The 11,703-nt window shown below is 39.1% G+C and overlaps 1 protein-coding gene across 3 annotated transcripts in view; it reads right to left on the minus strand.

The window, feature by feature from the left end:
- The window catches only part of CACNA1H (calcium voltage-gated channel subunit alpha1 H), a 730,623-nt gene extending 724,167 nt beyond the window's left edge, over positions 1-6,456 (minus strand). For all 3 annotated transcript variants that reach the window (XM_073636413.1, XM_073636414.1, XM_073636411.1), the window contains exon 1: positions 6,041-6,456. The gene's annotated coding sequence lies outside the window, so the exon portion shown is untranslated. The remainder of the gene's footprint in view (positions 1-6,040) is intronic.
- Between the last annotated feature and the right edge of the window lie 5,247 nt (positions 6,457-11,703).

The raw sequence follows: 11,703 nt of genomic DNA on the forward strand, positions 1-11,703 counted from the left end.
TTTTTTTTACTGTTTCTTACATCTCAGTGCTTTTGATTGCCTGCAGCCCCTTTTCAGCCACTTCCTTTTATTCATGTTTTCCAGTGATGGCTGCATAGCATTTATGAGGGTAGGTTTTCCGATGGTGACAAGAGTGGACCATGCCTGTACAATGTGTGTTGAAACAGTCCACATGCAGTCCTCATCAGAGGCTTGTGTGAAAATTGCAGGAACACATTCAGGAGATAGGGCAGAGAATTTGCAGACTGACACATGCTGCACAGCTGTTCTAGTGATTTTCCAGCAAACTAAAGATCTATCTGACTTTTCATTTTGCTAACCATGCCTGGTACAGACTATGAGATTATCAGACAAATTATCGTTCGTTTTTTTTTTTTTTGCATGCTAATCTCAGATCAAACCCTAAGAGTTTACTAAAGTCACAAAAATTCTCGTACGACAATAAAAATTTGGAAGTGATATCATGTGTTGTAGTGTATTCATATTGCATTTTCCAACGACAACTGTACTGATTAAACGAAAATTTTCGTGCATGTCCGACCAGATAATATCAGATGAACTGTCATGATCGGCCCTCGAAAGCTGTGTATTAACGATTCGATTATCGTGCGATCGCTTCGAAAGCGATATTTTTCGTACAGTTTTCTGATCTTTTGTACGGGGCTTCTAAGCCTTGTTAGAGTCCCCTGAAGGGAGAGGGTTGCTGGCCCCTGAAATACTTTGGCTGTTTTATTTGATCATATGATGAATAATTAAAGTGGACTCTGTTACCATTTGGTCCAGTGATCCTATTGTATTTTTTATATGCCAGGTACAGAGAAATGTCTTTAACAGGAAGTTCCTGGAGAAGGACCTCAATAGGAGGATCACCATGTATTATTTTATTACCATCTGTAACATTAAAAAGATTGCTAATGACTTTTGAAATTACATCTCTGTGTTAAAGCTTATATGAGATTTTAGTGATTACATTTACATCTGCTTTAGGTTAGCTCTATAACATATTAGAGGGCTGTATTATGATACAGTCAATAATGCTAGACCAGTCCTACTCAATCATTATTGCACCAGAGGAAGATTATATTATTATTATCTCAGTGAACCCCCTGCTGCAAAGTAATTTTATAACCAGTTAATGGTATATTATCATGATTAGTAAGTTGTAGATATTAAAATAAATTAAAGAATAAAAAATGTTGTATATTTAGAAAATTTAACAACCAAAGGTGATCATTATTAACACTCCATGAACTATATGATATAATTATTTTCAGTGATAACTACTAAGTAAAGGTAAGAAGCATAATGGCTAGAAAAAAAAACCTCAGATGGTAAAAATTGTAGTGGCCCTTTCCATTGGTGGTCAGTGGAGAAGTGGCCCTTTCCATTTCTGGTCAATAGAGAAGTGACCCTTTCCATTGGTGGTCAGTGGAGAAGTGACCCTTTCCATTTGTGGTCAGTAAAGTGACCATTTCCATTGATGCTCAGTGGAGAAGTGGCCCTTTCCATTTGTGGTCAGTTCAGAAGTGACCCTCTTTATTGGTGTTCAGTGTACAAGTGGTACTTTCCATTGGTTGCCAGAGGAGAAGTGACCCTTTGCATTGGTGATCAGTGGAGAAGTGGCCCTTTCCATTTGTGGTCAGTTCAGAAGTGACCCTCTCTATTGGTGTTCAGTGTAGAAGTGGTACTTTCCATTGGTTGCCAGAGGAGAAGTGACCCTTTGCATTGGTGATCAGTGGAGAAGTGGCCCTTTCCATTAGTGGTCATTGGAGAAGTGACCCTTTCCATTTGTGGTCAGTGGAGAAGTGACCCTTTTCATTGATGCTCAGTAGACAAGTAACCCTTTCCATTGGTGGTCAGTGGAGAAGTGGCCCTTTCCATTTATGGTCAGTTCAGAAGTGACCCTCTCTATTGGTGCTAAGTGGAGAAGTGGTACTTCCCATTGGTGGCCAGAGGAGAAGTGACCCTTTGCATTGGTGATCAGTGGAGAAGTGGCCCTTTCCATTGGTGGTCAGTGGAGAATAGACCTTTTCCATTGGTTTTTAGTTTAGTGCTTCTTTATATTGTATGTCAGTGGAAGAAGTACCCTAGATTCGTGGTCATTGGGAGAAGGGCCAACTTACACTGGTGGTCAGTGAAGTGTCCTCTTACATTGATGGTCAGGCAGGAAATTAATTCTCCATGCCCACCACTACTCAAGGAATCCCTAGCAGCCTCTAGAGAAACCCTAGGGTACCACGAAACCCAGGCTGAGAATGCCTGTGCTAGACTATAAAAAGCAGTGTTGACATTGTAAATTCACCAAAAATATTCAACTAAAACACCATAAGTATATGAAAAATATAAAAGGCACTGACTAACAATTTAAAAAAATAAACAAACCAAGCATATGTATTACACTTTGATGTTGGTGTAGCATTTCTGGCAGTCCATTTCTAAAACACGGAACCTGCTCTCTTGACTGTTGACAACTATCTGAAAGTTTCTCTGAGGGTAGAAGTTTGAAGCAAGGAAGGGGAACAATTCAGTGAGGCTTAGTCACGAAAGGCAAATCCACTTTGCACTACAAGTGCACTTGGAAGTAAAGTTGCTGTAAATCCGAGGGGGACAAGGAAAATAAAAAACAGCATTTTAGCTTGCACATGATTGGATGATAAAATCAGCAGCGCTCCCCCTCATTTCAGATCTACCCCTCAGATTTACAGCGACTGCACTCCCAAGTGCACTTGTAGTGCAAAGTGGATTTGCCTTTCGTAAATAACCCCTAGTGTCTTCCTTGCTCTGTCACTGTACGTCAGATGTAATGATGAACTGAGGAACATTACTCCCTAGAACAGCTTTCCTCAACCAGGGTTCCATGGAACCCTATGGTTTCTCCATATGTTGCTAGGGTTTCCTTAAATACCTCTAGAAGAACTCTAGGATTAATAGGGGATCCCCAAGCAATCAGAAATTTCTTCCTCTCAGATAAGTAACCATTGACCTCACATATAATTATTAGCTATCTGTAAGGGGAGAATTTTTCCAACTGACCACCAGTAGAAAGAGCATTCTTCCCACTGACCACCACACTAATATATCGTAAGTTGAAGATACAAGCAGTTATTACCAGAGGTTCACTGAGATCAGAAAGTTATTTTAAGGGTTCCTCCATGTTGGGAAAGCCTGCTCAAGAAAGATCTAAGGCAAGGGTGTCCAGCCTACCTCCATAGAACCTGTAGCCAACCTAAACCTCAAACGGAGCCTGAGAAAGAGTTGGAACAAATAACAGCCAAAAAAAAAAAAAAGGCGGGAGCACCAAGGTCATGTAAAACAAAAAAGTCACAAAACACACGCACAAGACAAGTCAAATATCATACTAGTACTAAAAGACAAGTGGAGCACATAAGAGAAACTGAGCCAGCCAAAAGCAAAAAAAAAAATTGAGGCACATATTTGAAATGATGGAGACAGAGAGAAGACAATAGAGGAGATTTGCTAAGGAGAGAAATAGAAGGGGCACAAGAAAGGAACTCACAGCTGAGCGGTAAATTAGGAGCTTGTCATTTAATAAAGCACATTTTTCCTCTTGAGCATCTTACATACAAAAAGATGTCACTATAGTATTCTTAATGATGGCAAATTTAAGTGAGTTTTCAAGATTATTGTTCATCTAAGGACAGAAGCTCCAAAGTATTTGGAGCTCTTTGTCTGCAAGTGGGCACTCCCTAATATTCCTTACTGCTGGCAAAAAAAAAAATCTAAGAAGGGTACCATGCCCACTTGAACAAGGCATTTAATGGACAATTCTGAAGCCCTTTAATCACCGATATCATTTCACTCTCTTGAATTAAATGTGTATTAAAATAGGACATCCTTAAAGGACACAGTCCTATACCCTTACTGCATAATACAGTACCAATTCCTGCACAATAGTATACACCAGCCACTTTTTTAGTGTATACTTGCCCAGAGTGATGTCTATACATTGCACAACTAAATCTGACAGTACAGTATGTCCTTCCAAGGGGAGAAAATGCATAAACACCCCAAGGTATAAATGTGAAAATACAATTCTCTATATGCAATGTACATGATCTATGGGCTGATTCACTACCCAGAGTAAATAGGCATTCATAATAGAGTCATGAGGGTCTTAATGTTCCTGTAGATCATATAGTGCATGCTGTCTAAAAAGCATGATCATGCCCAGGCTACACATGTAATGTATACAATTCGCAGACAGCCAATGTGCTGTAGCCACCTACTGTACATATTATATATTCCAAGTACTGATTTTTTTTTTTGCCTTGGCCATGCAAGCCTTACAAAGGATGGCTGTGCCCAAATTAGGCAAACACACATTTGTAAAAAGTGGAAAACAAGGCTGAGAACCAAGGAGGAATGATTTCCTGCACCCAGCCTTGGGTATTGCATATGTACTCTGCAAATAAGTGAAGTTAAGTCTTACATAAACCCCCCCAAGCCCCCTCCTCCTTCCTGCTGCTGAGCGAAAAGGAAGAAGATTCTAATAAAGAATTACACTTTAACAGCTTGTTCTTTTAACTTAAAGAGAAGCTTTCTTCTTCTTAATTATGAGAAATCCCCCTCCTCTTCCCCTTCCCTTGTAAACAAATCTGCACTAGTTTATGTAAAATGTATATATTTTAAATGTCTTGCCATTTATTAATGTGCAATCTTTTATTGAGCAACCTGCAAGGGTTAAAACTGTTAAGAGGCTAAAAAATAAAACATACTTAATAGAATAAATTGTCAAAAGGTAGGTTTCCCTCTGCTAAAGCTTCCTCTTGATGCTGGCAAAGCAAAGGTTAAATGCTGCTAAACTGTGAACAGTTGCAGCTGGGAAAGGAAGGGTTAAGTAAGGCTGCTTCAAACAAAGCTATCTCATCTGTAAGGTGACTAGGAAAAAGCAAGGGTTAACTTGTTGGCACGGCAGGGGTTAAATGCCTGCCAGAACATCCCCTTATCCTCCAGGGCCCAACCTGGCACAGCAAAGCCAGGGTTAAGCACTGCGAAAACTGGGAGCGGTAAGTTGGAGCTGGAGAAGTAAGGGTTAACTGAGGCTGCCTAAAACAAAGCCCTCTCATCTGTAAGGTAACTAGGAAAAAGCAAGGGTTAACTTGCTGGCACAGCAGGGGTTAAGTGCCTGCCAGAACAACCCCTTATCCTCCAGGGCCCAACCTGACACAGCAAAGCCAGGGTTAAGTGCTGCGAAAACTGTGAGCCGTAAGTTGGAGCTGGGGAAGTAAGGGTTAACTGAGGCTGCCTAAGACAAAGCTAAATCATCTGTAATGACAGAGAAACTAGGAAAAGTAAAGATTATAACAGATTGAGAAAGCATGCTGGCAAAGCCAGGGTTAACTGCCTGCCAGACCAATCCCCTTGTCCTCTAGGGCCCAACCTGGCACAGCAAGAGTTAAACGCTGCATAAATATAAATATATATATATATATATATATATATATATATATGTGTGTGTGTATAAAATTGTTGGAAAATCAAGGGGTTAAATGCCCCTCAACACTCCCTCCCTTTTTGCCCTGATCACAAACAGCCAGGAAAGCAAAGGGGTACACTGAGCTCAAAACTCCCACCTCAGCCTGCAAGGGTTAAACACTTCCAGAAAAGGGCTAAATAATGATTAGGGGAACTCACTAAGGGGTTAAAGCAGCTCCAGCAAAGCCAACTTGCCAAGGTAAAGGGATAAGCCAACACAAATTGAGACAGCTGGCCAAGCAAGGGTGTATTGCTGTCAAAACTGCCCCTGTTATGCCAGCTGCTTGGAAAAGTGAGGGTTAAATATTGTTTAAAAAAACTCATTAAGACCTGGAGCTGAGCACTGTTCCAGCGGTCTCCTTCTCTTGCGCAGGGGAAGAGTTAAGTCCTGCCAAAACTGCCCGACAATTAACCCTTTACTGGATAGCACCTTAATGCCAACTCTCATCCACCCATAAAAGGGTGGGCAGCACATGGACCTGCCAAGTATAGGACCAGCAGACACCCCCTCCACTTATTGAACAAGGCAATGGATGGCACTTACCTTAATTTAACGGATTCCTGTCTTCCCAAAAGCATAGCTCACCTCCACTTCACATGAAACCCCAAGAGTAATAATAGTAGATGGGGTGAAGGGGGTGACAGGTTGCCCCCCTCCTCCTCCTCCTGAGCTCCAGTGATCTAGTAGATCCCACAGATCCAGAGGTTTTGGGGCTGGGTACCAGATGTGAAGATGCTCTCTGGGTGAGATGCTGCCTGCTCTGATCAATCCCCCAATAATAATAATAATAATAATAAAGAGTAATCCAGGTGAGTGCTGAGCAGGGGGTGCTGCGGACACGGGTCCCCTCTTCTCTCCTCTCCCCGGAGACCAGGCTTGGGGTGCGATAGGATAAAGCGTGGAGTCTGCGAGCCCAGCAAAGCTTAAACTGAAGAGGAAACTTCAGATGTACCGGAGGGAGGAGAGAGAGAGAGGAGAGGAGAGGAGGAGAGGAGAGGAGAGGAGGGTGGAAGGGAGGGAACAGGGAATGCTGAAGAGGTAACTCCGCTCTATAATCTCTATACAACCTCAGCTCATCACACCTCTAAATTCAGGATCTCTGCTGGATCAGATCTTGGAAATGGGAACAGATTAAGAAGAAACCAAAATTCTAGCTGAGATATGAAGGACAGAACTGGCTCTGGCAAAGCTGAACTCCAAGCAGATATAATAAATACAGCAGTCATGTATTCAGCAAAACATAATGAGATTTTTTTTTTAAATGCAACTTAAATAAGAACTTACATTTAAAGTGGTAATCACCTCCTGTGCAGCACCATTTACTCTAGGAGAGAGAGGGGCAGCAGTGAGAGCCAATCAGGTGTGCTATATGTACAGGTACTGACATGAAATATGCTGACTAGTCAAGAGCAAAAGTGATGTCTGCAAAAAAAATAAAAAAATGATTTACTAATTTTGTGGAGTCAGTAACTCCCAAATTTGTTCAATCAGCTGCACTGCTTAAAAAATATTATTTTAGAATAATTTATTATGATGATTATTATTATTATTGTTATTATTATTATTAGTAGTAGTAGTGGTAGTAGTAGTAGCAGTACTGCTGCTATTATTATTATTATTATTTTTATATATAATTTTTATCATAATTATGTATTAAAATCAGCTGCGCTGCTTAAAAAATAGAATTTTATAATCATTTATTATGATGATTATTATTAATGTTATTAGTAGTAGTGCTAGTAGTAGTAGTAGTAGTAGTACTGCTATTATTATTATTATTATTATTATTTTTATATATAATTATTATCATAATTATGTATTAAAATCAGCTGCACTGCTTAAAAAATAGAATTTTATAATCATTTATTATGATGATTATTATTATTGTTATTAGTAGTAGTGGTAGTAGTAGTAGTAGTAGTAGTAGTAGTAGTAGTAGTAGTACTGCTGCTATTATTATTATTATTATTTTTATATATAATTATTATCATAATTATGTATTAAAATCAGCTGCACTGCTTAAAAATATAATTTTATAATAATTTATTATGATGATTATTATTATTGTTAGTAGTAGTGGTAGTAGTAGTAATAGTAGTACTGCTGCTATTATTATTTTTTATATATATATATATAATTATTATCATAATTATGTATTAAAATTACATTTAAATAAAGGGTGTGTTTTTGTTGTACATATGATAGTTTCTTTATTTTATTTAGCTATATAGAAAACTGACCGTGTATTGCCAAGTGCCATCATCCCTTAAATACACATGTTAGAAAAAGAACCCCTCTTGGGAGTGGGACTAACGAAAAAAAATATATAATATAATGTCATTGGCCCTAGTATGTGTATGTATGAATGTGAGTTATGGACCTTAGACTGTAAGCTCCTTTAGGCTAAGGGGGAGGGGCAGCAGTGGAAGCCAATCGAGTGTGCTATATGTACAGGTACTGACATGAAACATGCTGCTGACTAGTCAAGAGCAAAATGATGTCTGCAAAAAAAGAAAAACATTATTTACTAATTTTGTGGAGTCAGAAACTCCCAATTTTGTTCAAACAGCTGCACTGCTTAAAAAATATGATTTTATAATAATTAATTATGGTGAGTATTATTATTGTTATTAGTAGTATTACTGCTGCTATTATTATTATTATTATTATTATTATTATTATTATTATTATTCATAATATATATATATATATATATATATATATATATATATATATAATTATTATCATAATTATGTATTCAAAATAAATTTAATTAAAGGGTGTGTTTTTGGTGTATATATGATAGTTTATTAATTTTTTTTAGCTATATAGAAAACTGACGGTGTATTGCCAAGTGCCATCATCCCTTAAAGACACATGTGAGAAAAAGAACCCCTCTTGGGAGTGGGACTAACGAAAAAATATATGTAATATAATGTCATTGGCCCTAGTATGTGTATGTATGAATGTGAGTTATGGACCTTAGATTGTAAGCTCCTTTAGGCTGGGTTCACACTGGTGCGTCATTAGACATTGCATGTGATTCGCAGCACGCTGCTGGAATCGGATCGCATTGGGTGCTCACACCCATGCGTTCCGATTCCTGCACCATTTGACAGTTCGCATTGCGATATGCGAAGTGATCTGGAGGTGTCATGAACTTTCTATTGACACCCGCAGCGGTTTGCATAGGGCAGTGTGAACTGCCTGCAAGTCCTATGCGATGCAGGAACCCGCACTGGAATTGCGCAGGTGTGAACCAGCACCGAGGGCAGGGACTGATGTGAATGTACAATGTATATGTAAAGCGCTGCATAACTTGAGAGCTCTTTACAAGTATCTGAAATAAATAAATACAATTTCATTAAAATTTTACATTTTTAATGACATTATATTATATATTTTTTCCGTTAGTGCCTTTATAGTCCCACTCCCAAGTGGAGTTGTTTTTCTCACATTTATTTTATTTACTGTTCTTTGGATTTTTTTTTTTTTTCGTGTGTGTGATTGATCATGATTTGTGAACAGTGGTTTTAAATTTTTAATTTTATTTTACGTTGGATATCTGTTTTTTATTTTCTGGATACAAAAAAAAAAAGGGATTAAAGGTATATTCCACTTCTTGAGGGGGGGAAAAAAATGAAATGCATTTATTACATTTTTGCATTGCAGCTTCCAAAAGATTGCAACTATGACCGTTGGATCAGAGGTGATATGCACAGGCAACTGCAGATTGTTCCTCCAGCCTCAGGTCAAAGACTTTTGGTTATGAAGCTGAAGGAAGTAAATATTGGAGTTTATTTGCTAAAGCTAGAGAGTGCAAAATCAGGCTCACCTCTGCATAAAAACCAATCAGCCTCTAACCTCAGCTTGTATAATTAAGCTTTGGCAATAAAACCTCAAAGTCAATTGGTTTCTATGCAGGAGTGAGTCTGATTTTGCACTCTCCAGCTTTAGTAAATAAACCCCATTGGACTCCACAAGCAGTAACATCACCACACACATTCCACTAAGAACTATGGGGAAGATTTATTAAAACTGGAGAGTGTAAAATCTGGTGCAACTGTACATGGTAGCCAATCAGCTTCTAACTTCAGTTTGTTCAATTAAGTTTTGACAAAAAACCTGGAAGCTGATTGGTCTGTATGCAGAGCTGCACCAGATTCGACACTCTCCAGATTTATTAAATAGACCCCTATGAGTCCCTCTGCTGCGGTGGCACATAGAACTTGTAGTTTTTCTATTCACAGATCCTGGGAATAGATCTTTGATGGATGACGCCGCTGTGTGGGCGGAGCGAGGCACAGTTGCGAATCCGATGAATTTGAAAATACAGAGTGCTGTGGGGAGAAGAACCCCACAATTCAGGTAAGAGAAAAGTTCTTAGAAGGTGAGGGCTGGGTAAAGGTACTGTAAAGGGGTTGATTTACTAAAGGGAAAAAGACTATACACTTTGTAAAGTGCAGTTGCGTCAGAGCTTAGTAAATGAGTAGAAACGCTGCTGACTTCCATCATCCAATCATGTGCAAGCAAAAATACCTTTTTTTTTTCTTTTTCCTTGCACGTGATTGGGTATTCTTTGCAAAATGAAGCCTTGCCTCATTTACTAAGCTCTGGAGCAACTGCACTTTGCAAAGTGTACAGTCTATTTGTCCTTAGTAAATCAAACCCTATGTTCCCTAAATATGAGTGTAACTTAAAGCATGGGGGGTTATTTACTAAAGGAAAATCCACTTTGCACTGCAAGTGCACTTGAAAGTAAAGTCACTGTAGATCCAAGGGCGACATGCAAGGAAAATAAAAAACAGCATTTTAGCTTGCACATGATTGGATGATAAAAACAGCAGAGCTTCCCCTCATTTCAGATCTACTCCTTAGATTTAGAGCAACTGCGCTTCCAAGTGCACTTTCAGTGCAAAGTGGATTTGCCTTTCGTAAATAACCCCCTAGGTGTAAAAGGCGGAATTAGTCTTTAAACAGAGCCTATGTAACACTCAGGAGCTATTTAATCCCCATCACACCCCTAATTCTGATTTTCCTATTGACTCTAATGGATTTTTCCCAAAATGACTACATTTCACTACACTCTTAATTTTGATGCCTGTCCATTTACTTCCAAAGCCCTGAAAGCAGCATGAAGCCCACTCCCATACCGCTTCAATTTACATACAAAACCAACATTTGGAATCGCCCATTGGATGCTGCATGACCCGAATTCATGGACGAGAATGAAGAGAGCTCCTGTTTCATTGGGTATGAAGTGCCTCAAGTAGACTAGTAGACTTGGGGTCTTCTCCGCCAAACTGTGTTGTTGGGATTGGCTCACTGAACATTATCCATGTTAGAAAAGGGTTTGGGATTGTCAATCCCGTGGGACTTTAAATGAAACCATGACCGGATGAGGTCATGCGTTTCCATCCCTTTACTAGTCTAAGAAAAAGGCAACAAAAGTGGGACTTTAAATGAAAAGCGTGAAATGTCCAAAAAACAAAACCGATGGACTACTGGAGAAATTTTTATTAAATTCATGAAAATAAAACATGCATATAAAATTATATATCAATCACAAGTAGAGAGAAATATCAGCAATAATAGCAGCAAATATACATGATTCAATGAATAAAACAATTCTCGATGGTACATCAGTAGGATATTAATACACAACCATATAATAAGAAATATTGCCTGCAAAATAAGCCTCCAAAAAACTCAAAAATTTAGGAATGGTATGACGCTGGTGAGAAACGCGACAGTGATAGCTCTATGCGTTTCGTGGCTTCTTGTGCCACTCGTCAGGAGCAAGCGCGTATCTTGATCTAAAATAAAGAATATAAAAATGAACTAGTAATTATAAACATGAAACGGAGGTAGGGTAATTAAAAAACCCCACACAGAGTGCATGCTTACATATTGTGGTTCGTGAGATGGTGGCGGAGGCCATACATCGCTCGGCAATCGGAGACACCACCCCCCCGGGAGCTGAGGTGGACGGACCAATGGGGGCAGCCCCACAGGGCACCATCCAAGGCAGGCCAGGACCCCCGAGGCAAACCTGGAGTGAGAGGTGCAAAAGAGAGATCAAATTAGCAACCCAACCGTAGAGGTGAAACAGCTGGGTGTGAAAGGAGATTTGCAGAGGTGAAATAGAAGAAAGATGAGTGACCAAGTGGAGGACAAAGAAAGAAAGCTGGATGGGAACATCCAAG

Source organism: Aquarana catesbeiana, linkage group LG06, assembly GCF_042186555.1.
Source record: "Aquarana catesbeiana isolate 2022-GZ linkage group LG06, ASM4218655v1, whole genome shotgun sequence".
NCBI lineage: Eukaryota > Metazoa > Chordata > Amphibia > Anura > Ranidae > Aquarana > Aquarana catesbeiana.